The following is a 24,149-nucleotide window of genomic DNA, read 5'->3' as shown; positions in this document are numbered from 1 at the left end:
CCTATATTTCAGATTTCAAGTCATTTTGAATCTGTTTGACTAGGTTTTGAAACCCTCAAAGTTGGTCATTTATTGTTGTCATGTTGATACAATTAGTTCTGAATTTTGGGGAGCCCTATTTGACTTGCCATAACTTTGACCTAGTTGAAAAAAATGAGAAATTTCCTTTTGCATTACATTTTAGAGGTGAGAAACATATTATTTTTCAATTTTCACATCTTGATGAATCTGTTTGATCAATTTTCAAATGCGATTCCAAATGCAATTTCTAACTTTTTGCTGGTGATATAAAGTGCAGATTTGTCAATATCCCTATTCATGACGATATAACTTGAAATATGTGAAAGGTGAGGTTGAATGGATTGTACCACTATGTTTTACTCTAAAAATACTTTAAGTGTGCCAATTTTCAAATCTTGATGAATCCGTCTGTACACTTTTCCAAGTCAATTTCATTTGCAAAAATGTCTTTCTGCCATTGTTTTCAGTCATCTAATTCTAAGTAGACCACTTTGACCATGTGCCATTTGTCCCTAGCTATTTTTAATGAGTCCAAATCATAGATTTATACTCTCCTCATGACAATGAACCAATGCCCCAATTTTCATTTCCCCAAGTGCTCGTTTGCCCAGTTTTCAAAGCCAAATCAGAAAGCATTTTATGGTTTTCTAACGTGTTTGCTTGCAAGCAATTCTGTAAGTGTCACTTTGACAATCAATATCTTTTGACCGTGAATTCTTCACAAGATGATATTTGACAAGGTAAAATTTTATAGAGAAAAGAGTCATTATGTCTGATTTTAGAGCTTGATCAAGTGTTCTGGTTAGTTTTTAAGGCCAGTCAAAGCACCCTCTGGCATTAAATTGATAGTTTGCAAAAAGATGTAAAATGAGCTTCAAATTCACTTTCAATGCCAAAGGGTGAATAAGTTAATTTTGCATTTTAGTTGTTTGAAAATGAATTTTTTTTAATCGGACCCGCTTTTGGGGGCCCAACTAATTGCATCCGACTGAATAGAAAGGTAGGGAATGGATTAAATGGAATGAAAGAGGAAAAGAACTCTATAAGATGACATGATTTGAAGGCTATTAGTAAGATGCTTATGAAAAATGAATTTCTTTTGTTGACAAAGTGACCAGGTCATATCCCTGGTGTCAATATTGGAGATCATTTTTTTTACACTGTGAGATGATTGCTATTGGCTTTCATAGTCATTGGCTAAATGGGATAGATTATATGGGAAAAAGCTTTGAAATAATGGAAGAGTACAAAGGTTATAGATTTCCACTTGTTGCAATAGTACACTCAGGGCAATATGAAGATGACGTTGATAGCATTTTAAAGACTAAGCTAATATAAAATGTCACTTCTAAGAACTAATGAATTTAGTGATGCTATAGATGAAACTAACTTATAGTAGCATGAATTTATTGATGCAACCATGGATTTATCTGATAAGACATGATGACATGGTAGCTAGTTCTGATTACAGTTAGGGAAAGCAAAAGTGTCCAATGAGGTCGAGCACGAGAACAGTGTTTTCTATTGTGGGCATGGTTATTTTTGGCTTTATGATGTGGGGTTCTTATCACATGCAGAATCTATAGGAAAAAGTTGCACTCACAATAGTTTCATGGTAGGTTTTACAAGAGAATTTAAAATGGTACAACATCAACTCAGGGGGGTAATGATAGTTTTGGATGATTGCTCCTTCAGAGTGACCAATTTTAATATGATACAAGAGTAAACTCGCAAGCAATTGAATATAAAGTTGCAATCCACAAGACAAGGAAAAGTTGTGGCTAGAAGTAGAGGACCCATTTTTTGACATGGGAATACATAGCTAAGAACAATTAACACATAGAAGTGGATAATCTGCCTAAACAAGATGAACTTGCGACAAGAAGGAGAAGCTAGTAGCAATAAAGAACAGCCCATGTTTGAAGCAAGAGCAGAGTAACATGCCAAGTAGGGAAGTTTGAATGTTTTTTAGGAGCTCCATGTGTGAACAAAAGCACCCCAGTGCATCCAAAGGAAAGAAGCCATATGTTTGAAAGGGTAGAGAAAGATCACATTTTTAAAAAGGAAATCAGCGTGTAAATATTGGAAGGCAGCCCACGTGAAGACCCAGCACCAAAATTATGGAGATAGCCACAGGGTGAGTTGTCCATGCAAGGAAATACCATGTTTTGGAGGAAATGCAACAATGGTCAAAGTTTGAAGATGTCAAAAAGGAAAATCCCATGTGAATAGAAACCAATGATGAGAAAGAAGCTACCATTTCATAAGTAGAAGTCCACACAGGGCATAAGTAACAGAGGCATTTTGCATTTAGGGAGACATCATCAAAGGTTATGTTAAAGCATGCATCTAGCTCTAAAAATATTTCAACACCCACACCAAAGAAGAACAAAGAAAGATTCAAGTGCAGCATGAAAAGGAGGAAGGAAGTCCACGCAGAGCAAGAGGAAAAACTATGAAATACTTGATCCCACATGCCTTATGGGAGAGACTTTTAATAAGCTTAAATATTGTTGCACACAATATGCATTGTGTCTAATGACATGCTGGCTTTTGAAAGCCAAGACCATGTAGGTGGACCCCATGGATGACCAGCTTGAAGTGATAGGAAAGTAGATTTTGACGTGGCACATAAGTTGAGGTCGTCAAAAAAGTGAGTTGAGGTTGTTGGAAAAGCTAGAAACATTCACTGGAAAAGGGGAGATTTCCAGTGGTCGCTATGTCACCACCAAAAAATGGTAAGATTTTCCAGCATGTGACATGGGGACCTGACAAAAAATCTCAAATCTAGCCCAGAAAGCTCAAAATTCTGCCAAAGGTAAAATGAAAATGTGGGTCCCGCTTCCAATGCAGTCAACGAAACAAAAATTGACAAGTGGCAGTATGTGCAATAGGGACGTGGTGATGATTGGACCAACTGTAAGGTGCCACATGGCATGGGCTTCAAGGCAGGTTGTGATGTGCCAGGTCGATATCTCAAATGAACTAGATCGTGCCATGTGGCAGATCTAACGGATGTCACTATGTCGCTAAGGTGAAGTTGCATGCCAGTTAACATAGAGACATAGCGACCATGACATGGCATCCAAGTGGCATGCTAATGTGGCAATGACAAGGATGAATCATGCGATGTGATGTGAAGCCAGCTGTGTAAGTTTGAGCCAATCACATCTCACCACGTGTCAAGGTTGATCAAACTACGTTTGACCCAGATTCAAAAGGCAGGAGAATTTCAGAGGTCTCAAATAATTTTTTTAAAATTCTTCTCAAGGTTCCACATACAGGGATAGAATAATTTTTTAAATGAAATTTGATTTATCATATAGTTCAAACTATATGAAAAGGTTAAATTTTTGCAATAATGCTATGGAAGTCATGAACAGAAGCTCAATTTTCAAATGGTCATAACAAAGGCAATTTTTGCTCAAAATAGGTGCTCCAATATACCATTGGAACCAAAATGATTTGAATTTTATGAATTTGAGGTCAGTTTTTGGATATGTTTTCACCGATTCATGTTATAAGCCAATTTGTGATTCCTAGGGCATTCTCAGCAGAATGGGCAAAATTCATCAAGGAGCATCAAATTTGGTCATGAGGTAGATGTAAAGGCTTGTTGAAGTCGTAATATGGAGAAAATTGACTTTAAGCAATTTTCTTGCATTCTGGAGGTCATATTGAACTAATTTTTCACTTCTGCCTTTAGTTAATATTTGGCATCAAAATCAATTATGATTCTCATCAAATATTTTAGATACTTTGTGCTTTCTAAAGTCAAATGATGAGGATTTGATTTTGCAATTGAGGGGAGAGATTAGAGAGATGGTTTTTAACATTTCCAGGAGGTTTTCCAAGTGGACACTTGTTATGTTTGGATCAAATCTGGGACTCATTTCCTCCTATATCTTTCTTTCTTTCATCCATTGTAAGGGTTGGAAAGTATTGGAAAGTTTCTCTAAAATGAAGACATTTTAGTAGAATTGGCCCTAAAATTGATGAAGTCTGAATGGAAGATCTGGGATGTGTTAGTTCTAGACCATGAAGCTTTTTCTTTGGTTGTGACACCCCTTCCCATCCCATCAATTTCTCATTCCCACCATTTTCTCTCTTCTATAACAGCATCTGTTCATTGTATAGTCTAGTTTATTAGGTTCTTTATAAGTTAATTTCATGCATTTTATGTATTATTTCAAGGAAATCAATACAAAGAACAACAAATGTTCTCATTGGGGTAATTTAAAACCTATAACATTTGAAAACACCAATAGTATGCACATATTCCAATCTAATTTCTTTGTCTTACACCAATTCTCTGGCAAAATGATATTTTATAGCAATATGCTTGGTTTTGGAATGCATCACTAGATTCTTTGATATGTTAATTGCACTTGTATTGTCACAAAACATGACAACTGGTTGTTTGATCTCAACCTTCATGCCTTCCAACAACTATTTAAGCCAAAGAATATTATAAAAATTCATTGCTGCTACAACATGTTTTACTTCTGTTGTGGATTGGGATCTGCAATTTTGCTATTTGCTTGTCCAAGATACCATCCTTTTACCAAGAAAGAATGCTCCACCACTTGTACTCTTTTTGTCATCAAGATTTTCAGCCCAATCAGCATCAGTCAACACTTTTAGGTCCAAATTTCCTCCAAGTTTATACCATAAACCATGGTCTTTAGTGCCTTTCAGATATCTCAAGATTCTTTTTATTTCCATCATATGATTTTGTCAATAATCTTGCCACTATACCAACTGCTAAAGCAATATCAAGTCTTTTATAAACTACATATTATAATTTTCCAATCATTGATCTATACAAGGTCTGATCTAGCTCTTTTGAGTCATCATCTTTGGTAAGCTTTAATCCAGTACACATGTGGGTTCCAATTGGTTTTGAATCTTCCATACCAAACTTCTTAAGTATCTCCTTGATATACTTAGACTAAGTGATGTAGATACCATTCCTGCTCTATTGTATCTGCATTCCAACAAAGAACTTAATCTTACCAAACATAGACATTTCAAAATCTTTTTTCATTTTCTCTGAAAATTCTTTGCATAGATCATCATTCCCTGCAAATAGAGTGTCATCCACAAATATTTCTCCCAATACAATCTTGTTATCTAGTCCTTCCTTGATCTACAAACTATTGTTATCATTAGTTCTCTAAAAATCAATCTGCATAAGGTAGTTATGTAATCTTTCATACCATGCTATAGGAGCTTATTTTAGACCATACAAAGCTTTGTGTAGCTTGCAAACCATGTCCCTTTTATCTAGATCAACAAAACCTTCTGGTTGTTCAATGTAGACTTCTTCATCAAGAATACCATTGAGAAATATAGATTTAACATCCATCTGATATACTTTGAATCCTTTATGAGCTACATATGCAAGTAAGGTCCTAACACCTTCCAGTCTTGCAATAGGAGCAAAAGTTTCACCATAATCAATGCCTTCTTATTGAGAGTAGCCTTTACATACCAATTGATACGTTACCATCTTCATTCAACTTATTCTTGTATACCCATTTTGTGCCAATCACAGTTTTGTCTTTGGGCCTAGGTATAAGGGTCCAAGTTTTGTTCTTCTCTATTTTCTCTATTTCTTCATTCATAGCCTCAATCCAACTTTCATTTTTCAATGAATCTTTAACACTTCTAGGTTCAAAATTAGCAAGTAAACATGTACCTTTTAGCTTACTTCTTGTCATAGTACCTTCTATTTTATCTCCAATAATCTGATCAGGTGCATGATACCTTCTGACATACTTATCCACTACAAGTTCTCTATGTTTTGAATGAATTTCATTTTCATCTTCTTGAATTTCAACTTCTGGCTTTGGTTTCTAAGGCTTGGTAGGCATTGGATCGATGGCTTCAGAATGTGACTTGGGTCCTTGAGACTTAGTTTGAACTTCTTGCAACTCGGTGACTAAGGAAGTCTAGGGAGTAGATGTCTCCTTATTGATAGAAGTGTCTGGCAATGTATTACATTTAATGTAAATGAATCTCCTATAATCTTCTGGTTCCTTTTTGCTTTCTTCTTCAATTCTTTTTGCAAACTCATCAATTCTCACATATGCACTTTCTATGATTTTATGAGTAGACAAATTTAAACATCTATATGCCTTAGTTCTACAAGAATATCCTAAGAATATACCTTCATCACCTTTTACATCAAACTTTCCTTCTCTAGACTCTTTCAAGATACAACATTTACTTCCAAATACTTTTAGGTAGCTTAAATTGGGTTTATAGCCATACCATAATTCATAGGGAGTTTTATATGAGTCCTTCTTCAATTGTACTATTTTTAAAGTATGAACTATTGTGCTAATAGCTTCTTTCTAGTATTTGATAGCAATGTTCTTTTCAATCATCAAAGTCCTTGCACAATCCATGATGGATCTATTTCTCCTTTTAGCTATTCCATTCTGCTCAGGAGTTCCAGGGGTTGATAACTATCTTTTGATTTCTCTTTCAATGAAAAATTTGTTGAATTCATCGGAGATGAATTCACTACCTTTTTCTAATTTTAAAAATTTCAGTCTTTTCCCTATTTCTTTTTCTATTCTTGTTAGATACCATTTGAATTTCTCAAATGCTTCTGACTTATCTCTTAAATACATAATAGTCATCATTCTAGAGTAGTCATCAACAAAAAGAGTAAAGAATTTGTCTCCACTATAGCTTTCTATTCTAATAGGTCCACACAAATCAGTGTGCACAATTTCCAAGATATCTTCATATTGATAGTTTTTTTCTTTTAAAACTAGTCTTTCACATTTTGCCAATTTGATAGTTCTTGCATAAACCAACATCTAGTTTCTTCAAACTAGGAATACCTCTTACTTTCTTGAATTTTCTTATTTTCACCATGTTATCAAAATTTGCATGACATAACCTTTTGTGCCATAACCAACTTTCTTCAACTTGAGCAATAAAACATGAGCAATCACCAAGATCAAGATAAAATAGGTTACCTTTTGTTTGTTTGCCTGATCCAATTAGTTTTCCTTTGTCATCTAGCAGTCTTGCCTTTCCATGCATAAATTCAACCTGGAATTCAATGTTGATTAGTTGTGCAACACTCAGTAGATTATTTTTTAGTCCTTAGACCCAATAGGCATTGTCACATAAAAGTTCTTTGGTTAATGAGATTCGGCCTTTTCCTTTTATACAACAAGGTTCATTGTTTCCAAATCTTACACTTCCTCCATCATAATGTTCAAAATGTTCAAACTTTGTTTTATCTCTAGTCATATGATGTGAACATCCACTATCTATGATCCATGTATCATTTTTGCAAACATGAGAGATAAGTGTCATCTTATCTCCTTCATCATCAGATTCATCTTTTACAACAATGTAAACTATTTCATCTTCACTATTATTAGAATCTTTAGCCATAAAAAAGGTCTTCTTACCTTTGTCCTTGAATGATATGTGATTATTGAAATCCTTTTTGCCATTGCACTTGTGACTTTTCTTCTCATCCTTGCTTTCTTTGTTTGGGCACCTGGCATCAATATGACCAATTTCTTCACATGAAAAATAGATTAGGGGAACTTTACCTTTGTATTTTCCTCTACCTCTAGAATATTTTCTTGCAAGTAAAGCTTCAACAACTTCAAGATCACTATCAAAACTTTCCTCTAATTTTTCTTCACTTTCTAACTAAATGTCCTTTATTTTCTTGCCTTTCTCCTTAAGTGAAAGCTTGGCCTCAAATGCAAATTCAATATTCTTGGAAGCTAGAACATAATTGTCATAGTTGTCTAGCTCAAAAGCTTGCAATCTTCCTACTAAGGTATCCAAAGTTATCTTATGATCTATCTCACACCTTCGTTCTTGAATAGCAGATACTCTAGTTGCATAGATAGGAAGCAATGTTCTGAGAACTTTACTTACAAAAGTTTCTTCCTTGATTTCTCCTCCAAATGTTTTAATTGCACTAGCACTAGTTTTTATTATTTCCACATATTTGGCAATATTTTCATCTTCTCTCATTCTCATATGATCAAACTATCCTCTAAGGCTTTCTACTTTGGCTCTCTTCACATTGTCATCACCACCATAGATGTCCTTTAGCTCATTCCACATTTAAAAAGAAGTTTTACAACCCTTGATCTCATCAAATTCCTTATAGCTAAGAGAAGATACAATATCTATCATCATGGTGTTATGGTCCTTTTCCTCAGCAATATCTCCAACAGATAATGTACCAGTAGGAATTTTGTATTCTTTATCATGGTATTTCAAGCCTGAATCACCAATGGAAGCTAGATGAAGTCTCATAAGTCCCTACCATGATGAAAAGTTGTCTATATTAAGCTTTGGAATTTCTCTCTTGTAAGAAATCCTGATCTTTAGCTTAGGTCCTTAAAACCTTTCCTACAAGCACCAAAAGATCTGATACCAATTGTTGGAATTATATATGGAGTAACTGAGAGGGGGGGTGTGAATCAGTTACCACAAAAATAATTACACAGATCCTTAAGATGTCTAATAAAACTAATTATTGTTGTCACTCGATAAACATAATGAAAAATGTTATAACTTGATAAATGTAGAGTATGTTTTATTTTAGTAGACCTAACATCAATAGTAATAATTTGCAAACAAGAGAGAAAAGAAATGAACATAAGAGACACTAGATTTAACGTGAAAACCCAATATGGGAAAAACCACCAATGTAACTAGTTATTTTTTTTCACTCCTCTGAAGTGAGCCCTAGTAGGAGCCAACCTGGTTAAAGGTTACAAAACACATTGTTAGGTGTGACCTTGTTAGAGGATTTAATCACCCTGTAAGGAGTGGCCTTGTAAGAGGTCCTTAAAACAATTCAATAGAATTGTCACCTTGTTAGAGGATTTACAACTGACTATTAAACCAACTCTGTTAAGAGATTTTGGATCACTACTACAATGGTAAGAAAGTAAAAATGAAGTGACTTGATTGTGATGCAATTGAATTGTTGATTACAAATATCTATTTTGTTTCATACTAGATCCTTCCTGATTGAATATTACTTTGCTGCTCCACAATGATATTTGATATTCCTTCAAGTTTGCTCACACACTTTCCTTCTCAATCAATCAATACACTTGCATACTACTGAAAATCACAACTTGACCTTATATTTATATCATTCAGATTGTCAAGTTAGCTCAATACAATTTACAATGACCAAAAATCATCACCATAGTTGGCTACAAGCAATACTTAAAATAATTAAACTTCATATCCCAAATCAACAAAATTCTTAGATGGCTGACCCAATTCGGTAAACACTAGTTCTGAAATGATTTCCTATATTAACCAACAGATGCTTGGTTAACACTGCGAACTTACAAAATCCTTTGGCAATCGAGTAAACTCAATAAACACTAATTTTGTCCAAATTTCCTTTTTAAACCATGACAACTTGGTTAACACTGCTTTCTGCCAAAATTCCTTTGATGCCCGAGTTAGCTAAGTAGACACAATCTTCGCAGAGCAATCTTTAGGAATGCTCGATAGACAAGGTAAATTGTCTTGCTAACCAAGTGAGCTCGGTAAGCACTGACTGACAACTTATATGAAATTTGTGTAACATCAAAGACAACACACAATTAGACAACTATATCCAACACTATGTCCACTCATTGATGTCCAATTCTTGATTCTTTCAAATATAAACTTTATCAAATAAGTTATGCAGATAAACAATAAAATACCTATTTCTAAAAATAGGGTTTTCTTCAAAATCACCTTGTTAAGTCACTTATGAGTGCTCTATGCTTATCATGTAATTGCAATGAAGTGGTAATCAAGTTTGTACTCCATTTTATATATTCAATTCAAACTTGCATTAATTACATACTTTGCAAACATGAAAAAGATGTCAATTATATTTTTTAATCAAATATATGTTCAATAATCTTTGTTTGATCTTCAAATGCTACCCAAAATTAACTATAGCTTCCTTTTATCATGAAAATGCTCCAAGAATCTTTGCTGCATGAAATTCTCTATAAAAACATAGTTTTCATCTTCTACTATAGAATCAACTTTCTCTATAATAATTGTAACTCTTAATTCCTTCGTAACAAGTTTTGATAAGTTCTAAATTGTAAGCAAGCTTAGATAACATCTAAACTTATCTCGATACACCTTTTCCCAAGTTTTCTATCTGTAGTTCAATCTCTAGATGAAGTTTCAAATTATAGTATTGTAAACAAGCTTAATTCAACTTAATTGAATCAAACTCAATTACTGACATTGATCTTCCTATCTCACCATCCTCTAACATTTCTTTTGAGATGTTTAACCCTTTTACAAATGCGTCATTGAGTTCTTCTCAAAGTTCACTGACTACATTTCTTTGTTCCTCATTGACTTTCTTAGTTCTAGAGTTCCTTTCATGGTTCCTTCTATCATTTCCAATGTTTCTTTCATCATTCCTTCTATTCTTGAAGTTTCTTCCATTGTTCCTTCTATCTCCAAAGTTTTTGTCCATTCTACAATACTTTGATGTATGTCTAAATTTATTGCATTACTAACATGCTAGAGTTCTACTTCTAGGATTCTGTTGATCAACTAGTGCATGACAATTCTGAGCTATATGTAAAAAATTGTTACACTTATAACACATGATCTATCTTCTTTCTTCATAAGGTCTTCCTTCTCTCAATGTCCTCTCATTATATCTTCTTTTATCTGTAGGGTTAAAATTTCTAGACATTCTAGTATTCCTTCTATCATTGTCATATTTAGGTTTCCTACAATAAATTTCTTTATGACCCATGCCAAGACAATTATGACAATAAAATTATTAACATGATTAAATGACTTATTTGTACAATCTTTTTTCATATGACCTATTTTATTACATGAGAAACACTTACCTCTAAATTCATACCTGGTTAGTTTAGGAGATTCCACTTGCTTTGCTTCATCCAAGATCTAAACTTCCTTGTCCCTTCCAACTTTTTTAGGTTTATTAGAAGATTGACTAGATTCAATCTTATCATCAAATTTATCTTTTTCTTTTGGATCCGATCTATTTTAAAGTTTCTTTGAAGACATTTTAAATAGATAACCAAGACTAGTCTTGTCATAATTAGGTCTTTATAATAACATTGAATCATCAAGATTTTCTCTACTAGAATAAAGCTTTTCAAGTTTCTGATTGCATTGACTTAATTCACCTTTCACAATAGTGTCATACTTATGAAGTTCTTCATGATCTTCATTTAATGTTTCAAATTCAAATGTCTTCTTTGCCAGACTTGCTCTAAGATCTATATTCTCATTTTTCAAATTAGATTCAACTTTTCTAGGATCACTCTTCAAAGTTAACTTTAGATTCTTTATCTGTAGCTTTGAATAATCATCATCACTAGTTTCAAATTCAATAGATTTAGGCTAGGATTTGAGATGTTCAATCTTATCCTTCAATTGTCCAATGTATACTTTGGAGTCTTCATATCTGTCCTTCAACTTATCTCTTTCTTTAGTAAGGAGATCAATTTGTTCAAGTGCATCTTCGAGGTTCTTCATCAATTGTTCCATATCCATAGGTATTTTACTCATTTTGTTAAGCCTCTTTTGAGTAATTGTGCTCTAATACCAATTGTTAGAAATAGGAATTACTGAGAGGTGGGGAGTGAATTAGTAATTAAAAAATTTTAGTCATCAACTAAATATTATTTATTACTTTTAACCATACATAACAAAGTAAACAAGTAACGTCAAACAATAATAGTAACCATGCACAAAGATAACTCATAACTCCATATTTTGTTAAGTAGGGAAACCCTAGCTAAGGGAAAACCTTGGTGGGGATGATACCCATGAGATATATATATATATTCCTTGTTAGAGGATGGACCCTATTATGAGTTAGTGAGAAAATTCAATATAGAGAGTCTTGGTTAGGAGACTTTGAATCCCAATTAAGAGATTCCAACCCTATTAGGAGTTGTAGTACAGTAGATGCAAGATGAGCCTACTACCCAAACATGCACTTCCAATTACAAGAAGAGCTCACTTCTAGAACAAGTAATTAGTCCTTTGGTATATAGGTGTTGTAACTTCTCTCTTGACTAATCTCTAATCTTTAGCTTGATCTCAAATCACAAAAATAGATTCTCAAAACTTTGCATATATTGCTTCATAGAAAGTTTGCACATCATAATTGCACACTTAATACACATTACTTTTCTTTTGAATTCACAAGATTCCCTTTGCATAAATATCATGACTTTTCACAAATGGTTGCTAGGTTAGCTAAGACCATAATATACTTTTCCAACTTAGAGTAAACATCTAGAATGTCAGCATTAATTGGTCAAGTAATTATTTGTAAAAATCAAGATATTGATTCCAATAGAATAGATTGTGGAAGCTATATTTGGTTGGGACTACAACACCTAGTGCAGATGTCACTACTATGTAGAATTTGGATACATTGGAGAAAATTGTAAAAAAATCACATGAGGACAAGAGACACTACTAGAAGATGTTTTATTTGTACATAAATTTGAAAAATTGCTAAGAACTATATCAACACTAGAAGGATAGAAGATGAAAAGAAAGTCAAGGCTGACAACATCAGAAATCAGATGAGACAAAATTGGATTCTAAAATTTTCTAAAAAAGCAAGTTTGAGCCATGAAGCACATGTCACTCAAGAATTGGGTGACTCAAGCATTTCTACTTGATCTCCCACAGGGATAACTGGAACTAAGACTCTAAAGCGGATAGGTTACATTAGTTCTAGTTAGCTAGAAGGAAAGATCCATATTAGCATTCAAGATGCAAAGGGATCACTGAGTTTCTAAGGAAAATCAAGACAATACTGAGCCAAGTTAAGTTGCAAGACCCTGCAAAGCAAGATCGAGATACACCAAGTCACTATATGGACACTAAGTTGTGGTTGACTCTATCAAGCACTATGATCAAACTGAATGGAAGATAATCTATCATTGAACAAGCAATCATACCAAGCATTTATGGCAATTGGAAAGTGAAATTGTTGAAAGGGTAATTAATCAAATTCAGTTGCCACCATGAATTTTTGAAGAGCCATTTATGAAGAGTGATTTATGTGCTTCCTAGTGATCTGTGCAATTTTTTGTTGAAGTTTTCCATGTTTTTAGAAAACCCTACTAAGCATGGCATCCTCTAGCAGCAAGAACAAGAAATGATCTAAGATTTTGGTTTGAGGAGTCAATTGGAAGGCACCAAACTTCAAGTTAAGTCTAGAAATTATAGAAACAGTTGATCCAACTAGAGCTCAGTCACAAATTCAACCAAAAGGTACTACTAGTTAATGATATTTTCTTGCATTTTTGTTGTTCAATTCAAGACATTGGAACCCTAGAGATGGATGGAACTTTGGAAAAGTTATGTGTTAATAGTGTGTTGAAACCTAAGCATCAATACTTGGAGGGTTTAACCCACATTCCACATATGCTCCAAGACTTCCAGAAAAAAGTGGATAAGGTTCATCCTTAGCCATGTACACAATAGTAAATTATGGTTGGAGCAGCCTATTTTAATAATGAGAAAAATGATTCATCTAATCATAGGGCTTCCAATATTGAATAAGACAAAGACTACCAAAACCCTAAGTCGGGTAGAACTGGAAGGTAAAACTCTTGCCAAATAAGATGGAAGAGCCATGAAGATCAGTTGTGTAACTGACATAGAGCTAAAATTTGGAATCCATGTAATAGCACATAAAATCTATAGCTCCATTCATCTAAATAGCGTATCATATGAGGCAGTTGATTTGGCTCTCAAGGTGGTGAAGAACAACATGTCCTTCAACCTTGCCAAGCTAATGTTAATTCAACTCAACAAAAACTTGGAGAGCATCAGGACTTCAAAGAACAACCTGTGTAAGTTTGGTTCACTCTTAACCTATTTATTCTTCTTTATGAAAAAGATTTTCCCCTCAAAAGGTTTAGTCATATAGAGAAAACATGTACCAATACTATACCAAATCAATGAGTATATAGTAGAGATGGGTGAAAACTATGTTAGTATCATGGATAATTATTTTGATTCATTCAAGGAAAATATGAATAAAAAATTCAAAATTCCCAAGAAACTTGAACAAGATTACAAGGATGATTTTTTTTTTATGGTAGACTATGACAAGGTATACATTCAAGTGGTCAAATCTAGAGTGAAGTGGGTTAAGCCTCTAAGATATGATGTTAATATTGATGAGACCAAGGATATCATTGAGGCACTATTGAATGAACTTGTGGATCCCAAGGCTACATATTTTGGTACTTATGATGAAGCCGAAGCTAGAATATAACTTGAAATAAAGCTTCCTCAAGCGATCAGCAAAGGAAAGAAGAGGATAGTAAAACTAAGGCAAGCGAGTTCTACTCTTCTATTGACAAAAGGTAAAGGAGATGATGTGGAAGAAGATGATGTAGAAGATGAGGCCGAATAAACTAAATCAAAAGACGAAGAGCCAATCAAGAAGAAAGGTAATGTTATCATAACCATACCTACCAAGTCATCTACTACATTATTTACTAGAAGAGCATCGAAATCAAGAAAGAAGTTGAAATTAGGTGAAGAAGAAGTAGATAATCTTATTTTCAAAAGGCCTACACCTACATTTCAAGAGAAATTAAAAGAGATTGATCCAAGAATGGGCATGAAAAACTTTAAATCACTAAGATATGAGACCATGAATGCAGAAGAGAAGAAGCAAGTTGAAGACATGATTATGTCCAAGCTAGGTAAATGGAAATATTCACCTAATCAACTTGTGTAGAAAATTCCCAATGAACTAATAGAAATAATCAAACTTAGATGGGAACATGCTAAGAAGACTACAAAGGATATATTTGAATAGACTCTGCGGTAGCTCATGCTAAGTATTAATGATAAAGAAGTGAAAGAATCCATCAAGAGGAATTAAGAAAAACTCACTCTAAAATTCAACACTTTCTTGATATTAGTGAATGACATTAAATATGTGGTGAAGTTATCTACTATTACTTGGAAGAATATCTACAATCTTCATTAGAAGAGTAATTTTGTTATTCATACCAGTGATAACGATGATGATGAAGATGACAAAAAAGAAAAGGACAATAATGATTATGATGAAGAAACAAATGATGTTAATCAAGATGATGAGGAGCAAGAACATGAAGCTATTGAGGAGAATCTCCCTGAGATTTAGAGTATTGAGGAAACTGACCCTAAGAAGATTACAACAATAATTATGGTCTCATTTCTTCACTCTCGAAGAAAAGATTTAAACCCATCAAGATCATAGAAATTTTCTATCAAGTTGGTTGTGGCAACCACTACAATTCCAAGCACCCAAACAATCATTACACCCATTCAACTACGTACTACATTGATTGAAGTAATAAACACTTCAACTACTAAGAAATTAGTGCTTCCTCCTTCATTAGATTTGGCTACATAGCAATTAGTTATTTCTTTTGTCAATGCAATATCTACTTTTTTTGCTAGCCCTTCTATTTCTACTATTGTTACAATCTCTAGTGTACATATAGTTAGTAAAAAGATAGTTAAGAGAAACTCTCAACTGAGTAACACGGTTTCTAGCAACGAAAAAGATAAAGAAGAAGACATTGATCTTGATGAGGATATAGTTATCCTAAATTGGGATATCTCTGCTCTGAATCTTGATCAAATACACATAGTAGGTGAGCTATTTCAAAAGAAAGCTAAACAAAAAAGGCTTAGAGAGGAGAAAAATAGAGAAAACCAAGTGCTAGAAGATGCAAAGAATATACTTGCAAATGCACTGAGTACCAAGGTTGATACTACTCAACCTATTTTGGTTCAATTAGCAAAATTTGTTCATAAATTTAATGAAGATCTGAATGGGCAACAAAATTTGTTACAAAGAGTAGAGAATAAATTTGAAAACAAAGTATTGGAGCTAGTTACATAGAAAATTGCAATATATCAGTTAGACTTGTCTATTATCCTCAGCTCATTGGAAACCTCTGCTAATAATGTTACTTCATTATTTAATAAGTTATTTGATAGATCTATCTTTACTGAGGAAATAAAAGATAAACTCTCCAATATAGATGATGACTTGAAGGAAAGTGCACACTAGTTGTCACTTGACTTGAACTACAATTCTACTCATTATTCAAAGATTAGATTTTTGACTGATATGTAAGTAGAATTATTAAGGGAAGAAGCTAGGATCAAGGCCACACTTGTAGACATTCAAGGCATGATTCTTCTAAACATAGATACATTTCATAAACACATTACACATGCCAAAACTCTCATCCACGGCAACAACTTCTCCATAGCTGATCACATGATGGAGCTATTAGTAGAAGTGTAGATTGCATTACATGCAAGCAAGGTGTTAGAAGAAAATTGGTACAAGATTATGTCACTAATTTTGAAGGTACATTTTGAATTCTTGTCATATTTTGGCATTACCATGTAGCATACACCTTTGGCATTTATGTCAAAAAGGGGGAGACTATGTGAAGATGCATTAAAGGGTGAGAAGATGAGAAGAGAAGATGTAATATAAGAAACATGTGATATATGTATATAGCAAGTAAAGTATGATGTATATATATGTATGGGGGAGTATCATAATATTATACATGTACAAATAATCAGAAAACATCTCTTACAAAATAAAATAGGATAGAAACTAAAGATTATTTTGAACTTAAAATTTTGGGAATTTAGTTTTGATTGATAAGTGTTTTTGTCACTAATGCCAAAGGGGGAGATTGTTGACAAATTTGTTTATTAGTGATGCACACACTTAATCAAATGGTTAGTAGCTACTAAGATTATCTTGTAATTTACAATGTTAACCAAGTAACTCAGGCTCTACCAATTTCTATAGTTTCTACCGAGTTCTAGAAACAATATTCGGTTCACACCGAGTAGTATCTACCAAGTTGGTGATTATCAGTGTAAACCAAGCTTCATAGTGTTTACCAAGTTTCTCAATACAAACTGAGTTTTCCATTATATACCAAATTCATAGCTCTAATGATGTGAATCTAGTGTTGACCAAACTAGGATCTGTCAACCAAGTGATTCAGTTTATACTAAGCTCGTAATGATAGGTTGACCAAGCTATACAATGTCAACCAAGTGATTTAGTTTATATGCCAAGTTTCATAGTGTTCAATGAATCACAAGTATAGACCAAGTTCAAACTACTTGAAAGTGATTAGTATGATCTACCAATTGCATGATGATTTCATGTATTGACAATGGTTGTTGAGTATCAGAACCTCACAATATTTGTCTTTAGAACTTGAGTACCAGTAGTTGGGCCAACTTTGTGTATTTTGGTGAAACTTATATGTTAGCCAACTTTGATGAATTGTAATTTGGATTAGTATTCATGTAATATATTGTATTACATCAAAAGAAGTATGGTATGAATATAAAAAGGAAGTAAGAGTAGAAGTGTGAAGTAAGAAGGCTACAAATAGTATAAGGAGTAGAAAATATTTATCTATTATAGCAAGGTGATCATTACACTACAAAGGAATCTCATTCAGCAAATTAGAGTTGCAAATCAAAGATCAGCCACTAGTTCATCCTAATAGGTGGAAGAGTTAAATCCTGTCACAAGGTAGACTTAATAGTCTTTCATAAATCTCTCTACCAAGTGCATACTTCATTTTATGTTTTGTAAATCCTTTGACAAGGTGGACTTAGTAGTCCTTATTGCTTCTAACAAGGCAGATCATCAGAAGTGGTCATTTTAAGCCTTAATAGACCAACTTTATACAGTAGTACTAAAGCTTGTGGGTATCATCGCCACCCCAATTTTACTTTCTATTTGCAAGGTTTCTAGGTCACCATATTTTATGTCAAATTGTTATAAATATTTTAATGCTTTTAGTTTTTCATGCATGCAATTAGATTAGAATACATATGAATGATTAATTGGAGAAATAAGAATAAGTTTTATTGGTTTGTGATTCACCCCTCCCCTCTTAGTAACCTAGGCTATCTTATATTTTTGATAGTCACTGCATTCATTAAACTTGAAACCTCTCCACTAGACATAGACTAAACACTCCAAAAAATCACACTTCCTTTGAGGTGTGTCTTGTACATCCATCAATTTTTTCTTATTAGATTCAGGAGCTATGCTATAGACTACCATAGTTTTGAGCATCTACGTAATAACTAGATCCTAATTCATAGGAAATTGACTTTTCTTTCTTTTTGATTTTATCTGGCATAAAAGAAGAACTCAAACCCCATCCAAGGAGTAATAACATTCTACTTCTCTTTACCAGATATTTGGCTTCTTCCATAGTAAGAATCTCACTATTTAGATCATATGCTTGGAACTTGTCCACAAGTTCAACAACTTTCTCTTTTGAATCTCCTAGTTGCAATGCCAAGGTTAACTCATTTTGTTTCAATCTAAACAAGAAACTTTTAAAATCATCAAATTTAACTTAATCATCATCCTATAAAAATTCTTAATCTTGGATGACTCTATCAGCCAACATCTTCACAACCAATTCTAACTCACTAGGAGCACTCTCACTTTTTGTATCTTAAGAAGCCAAGAAATTTTTCCTCAAATAAGTAAAAGTATCAAATTTTTCCTAATAGTATGTGCAAGACCTTTACTCTATCCTTTTGAGTTATCTCAATCAACTCATTTCTTTTATGATGTTTTTGAGCCCATGTTGATGACTCATGTTCCTCTTACTCTTCCTCAAGAAAAAATCACGTTTAGGGGAATTAGGATTTACCATTTTTTCCTCCTTATTATGAACTTTAGGAAGGTGTGACATGATTTCCTAAAAAATTTCTATGCACTTATGAAACCTATCCTGATATTTCTCTTCATTGTAAAAACTAGGAGATGTAGGATCAACTTTCCTCATCTTTGTTGGCTTCTAATTTGACAAGATTTTAGTAACCCTTTGATATGTGGGAAATATCAAGGTATTATCTATAGACCATGATAAGTACTCCCCAACATGTCATTAGGACCAATTGATAAGAAATTTAGTCTTTTTGCCTTTGAATTCTACAAGATTCAAGTAGGTGTACCATGAAATTTATTGTCAAGTTCCTTGCTTCAATAATGTTTACCATATATTCCATTATAGTAGACAATAGCCTCTAATTATTCTAATTTAGAGACAAAATAATAATATAGGATAGCTAATTCTCAAGATCATAAAGATCTCTAAATCAAGTATAGGCTAATCTCTTTCAGATCTACAATAAAAATTAAAATATTAAACAATTTGATTTATGAATTTTGACACTTGTAGTTTTAATGACTTGTTAAACCTCTATACATGACTAGTGTTTTATCCATTGGGTTATCTTCTCATTAAATTTGACACCATCAATTTAGATCTATTCCTTCACTTTGTCTATAAAAATCAATACTCAATCTCATATCTCATTCTTATCACATTCTCCCTATAGAACCCTTCAATTCTCTCAGATCACATTAAGCATTTACTCAACCAATTTGATCAAAACTAAAATATAAGATAAGATATTTTTTTTATGAATAGATCTTTTTCATTAATTTATAATTTAAAGATACATATTCACAAAAAAAGGGGCAGGGGATACAAGATCACCCTGCAAGTTCAAACAACACTAGGTCGTATTAAAAACTACTCATCAAAAAAAAATTTAAAGAAAAACATAAAGCCTCAGGTGGCAAGAGTAGTGTCAATCCAAGGAGGTACTTTATCATCAAAACCCCAGAAGTCTTTAGGTTTAATGATTTTCTCAGGGGGAGCCCAACCATCAGTAGTAGCAGCATCATCATCGGCATCTTTATCTCCCTTAGGCCTAGACGAGGAGATAGCTAAGTCTAGTAGAGGAAATATCCACTTTGGATCATGTTGCACAAAAGGCCAACCCACAATAGGGACAATAAGGGAGCCACGGGGGACTATCCTAAGCCCAACCTTCATGGAGACAAGGTCGAGTAGTGACGACCATCAAAACAACCATTGGGAGAGTATCGATGTGGCTATAATCAGGGAGTGTGCAAGTGGCATGTAGATCTTCTTTTCCCTCACCAACGACCACTAGGAGGAGTGAGGTCACCAAAAATTGCATCTAGAGTAACATGGGAAACCATACATGGCACATTTCCGTAATGAGAAAGTAGCTTTTGTAGGTGAGCCACCTCCAGCATGACTTTGTTAGTTTGTACATGAATCTGCATCATGACATTATTACTAATATGTGTTTTAAAGTTCATAGCAACATGAATATCAAGAAAGTTATGAGAGAATAAAACAACATTTTGGTCCTTCCAAATAGTAAACAAAATTCACATTCTGAAAGCATGCCAAATCTAGGCATAACTAAAAAGGAAGTCTGGGGGGATCTCTTAGTACCACGATATGCTAGGTGAACTCCTTGGGATGGAAAGAAAATGAATTACAACTAAAATTCAATACACTTTGTCATTATATCATAAAAATTTAAAAACAACATAGAAGAGACAAGATCCAAATTGGGAAACTCAAAATACTTATCCAGTTTTATTAATTAACTTAAAAAATATAGTTGAAGTGTCATATCTTGTGAAATAAGATAACTCAATACAGACTTAGCAAATTGTAATTCTATTCTCCTTTCATGTGAACAAGATTAGAAAAATAAAACTACCTAGTATTAGACTGACTCAAAACATACAAATAATGTTTACTCTCTCAAAATGTAGGCCATCAATCCCAAACTTAAAAATCCTATTATAAACAAGGATTGCAACAAGCTTCAGACATGGTAGAGAAAAGACACATGTCACATTTTCATTTGACAATCACACTTGTTACAAAATAGAAAGAAACAATATTGGAGATAGTTCCAAAAAGGAACAACTAGCAACATTTGTGTTCATAATCAATTCTTTATTTGTAGTGTAGGTGTATCCATAGTGGCTGAAACACAAAAGTAAGATACCCTATTATGATGATTGTCCTCCCTCCATTGGCTCTTCATGGCTTGTTTCAACTCTATTCAATCGCTATCTCTATTTGGAAAATCCTTGATCTCTTCTACAACCTCCTAGATGGTGATATCAGTATCTATGTCAAGCCATGAAGCATCCCTAACTATATTTATTTCATCTAGGATCTTCACCCACCTAGCACCTGAGATAAGCCTGCCATTTGAGGCTCATCTCAGTCATATTAGCCTACCAGTTGAGGCTCCATGCCATATAATAAGTATTCATCAACTTATTCGGCATTTTTTGTGTACAATTTTGGTATTAAAACTTTATGCTCACCATTGAAGGGCTAAACATTCCTAAAAGAGGCCTAAAAACTCAACAAATGGGTGCTTACACAAATTTGAGCCTTTAGATTAGAAGGTGAGGATTCCAAAAAGTGGTTATAATAGCCAATCAGAACAACAATTCAAGATTTATGGCCTTCAAAATTTGGACCAACCAAAAATTAAAAAATAAATATAACAAATGTATTTGGCTAACTCTATCTATATTTTTAGGGCTTGTTGGCCCTAGGTATTAAGTTTGATTTTCTAGAACCTTCCCAAGCAACATAAAATTGCCTATTTAAGAAATGCTCGTACATTGTCTAGGACAATTGTGGCTGATAGTTTGCAGCTTTGTCTTGTAGATTACTATAATGAAGACACTTATGTGGGTTATCATATTGTAATTCTAGATTCTATAATTCCACATTTGCAATGATAATAAGAAGCCCATATTTTGTTCTTGCAAATTGTTGTTATTTCTTTGTTTTTGTTAGGTGTTTAATGTATTAAGAGGAGCACCCTTCATCAATGGTTATAAAATCTATCTAAATATTTGATGTCATTATAGAAGCCTTAGAGTTTTAGGTCATTTCTTCTCATTTCCTCCTCAACCCTCATGATAACCTTCCATTTTAAGGTCTTATCTTTACATTGGTCTTCAAATAGACAATTTCTAATTACATGATCTTCTCATAATTATTTACTTGGGAGTAGATCGTATCCCCTCATTTGCCTCAATGCCACCCTCACTACATCTTCAAGATCATATGTCCTGGAAAATAAATAAGGGAATTTTAAATGTCTAAGGAATGAATCAATCTTATCAATTTCATCATTACATTTATTAAAATCCCCAATCTTAGATTTTATTGACAAAAAATTGCCCCTTCTTCTTATTGGCCCTAATTGCTCTTTGTTCATCAAAATCAGTTTCCAAAAGAATACGATGCCTACTTTCTTAGGTACAAATCTAGGTAAAATATGGGGTAGTTGTGGACACCCATAAACCCTCATGATAGTACAATTATCAAACAAAAATATATCCCCCTAATTGTGTTGCAATTTAGCATCATCATCGTAACATAAAGTAGGCCTAAGTAATATTCTTACTATTCATGGCACTCTCTCTAAATTACTTTCTATCATGTTCATGATTGGAAACACAAAATCATTATAAAATGAGATAGATTTTTCTTAAGAGTAGAATCTATTCCATACCTTGGTCCATTTTTGTATAGGAAGGAATTCTCCATACTCCTCGGTCTACTCAATGAAGTTTGAATTGATATGAATGATGTTATTGCACATAATCAAGTGCATGAGAATTCAATAATGGTGAAATTAATTTTTTTATTTCTCCTTATTGTGCAACTATAATCTCATTCTACAATACTGTGATTATTTTCCTACCATAATCATAACTCACATTAGTAGATAAATCTTGAATATTTATGGTCATTGCATACATGGCACCGATGGAATTAATGGTTCTATCTACCCCTACTACCATGTTCAAACCAAATATTGTCTTATGGAAATAGCCACAAAAATTCTCAATAGGCATGATTTTATTGACCCTTTTTAGTATTTCTCCCATCTACTTATTGGTCATGGGAATGTGTTCCCTCATAATCTTACTAGTGAAGATTTTTTTTGCCACTGGGAAGTTCTCTCAAATTTTTCCTAATCAATTTCCACACCCATGGGTCCTTCAAGACCAAATGCTTCAATCAATGACTCTCTCTCTCTAATGTATAGATTACACTCCTATCCTGTCTATAAAATGATTGAGTGGTAGGGTTATAAGTCTTAATTAAAGCCTTCACCAAATATACATAAAAAAAAAACCTTAGGAACAATCAACTTACCCAAGTTTCTATACCACGGGTTAGAAGCTGGAGGGTTCTTCATTCTATTTTCATAGAAAAACAAAAAGAGTTATGCTCCATTAGTATCAAGGACTATGTCATCTCTACAAAAACTATATGGGTGTCTTATTTCATGAGCATTTGAGGATTGTGCATTTTAAGAGCTAGGGAGAAGTTTTACCTATTCTTTAGTGAAAGGGCTTAAATTTTTTGTTCTTGTGTGAACTAGACTCACAAAACTTCTTCAATTTCCACTTGTGCAATCAACTCACCTTCTTTCTCTACCATCTTGAATCAACAATCAATCTTATAATTCTCACTGAAATCTTGTCACTACAAGTTCCCTTGGCTCTAAAAATTTCTCTATAATGGTGACTTATATAGGTTATTCAATAGTGCCTTTTGAAGATAGAATCAACATTTATGACATTAAACTCTAGATGCATGCACTTAATTTAAAAATCATCAAAGTTACTTCACTTAAATATTTTGGCAGTGTTGCACAATTGGACACCAATTTTATTTTTGTGAGTAATGATATTTAAATGATTGGTTGGACCCACCTACTATTGGAAATAAAAAATAGTAACTGAGAGGAGAGGGGTGAATTAATTACCAAAAAAATAATTCCTTTTCCATAGATGTCAAATCAAACCTTTCACTGATAATGCAATTCTTTATCCAACTCGGTTAAAACTAAGTTCTTGATGCAACTCAGTTAACAAAGTAATCTTATGAATATTAATCCATTTTAACCTTTCATAACTTAGTTGCATAAACATAAACATAAATCAAATAACATGAACACATAAGACACCAATATTTAATATGGAAACCCAATTTGGGAAAACCATCATGCAACTAGCTACAATATTTTTACTCTTATGAAGTGATCCCTACTAGGAGCCAACCTTGTTAAAGTTTATAATATATATTGTTAAATATGGCCTTGTTGGAGGATTT

This window comes from Cupressus sempervirens, chromosome 1 (assembly GCF_028749045.1).
Source record: "Cupressus sempervirens isolate cs-2001-9-10 chromosome 1, ASM2874904v1, whole genome shotgun sequence".
Classification (NCBI taxonomy): Eukaryota; Viridiplantae; Streptophyta; class Pinopsida; order Cupressales; family Cupressaceae; genus Cupressus; species Cupressus sempervirens.
Note: the sequence above shows the minus strand (reverse complement) of the source record.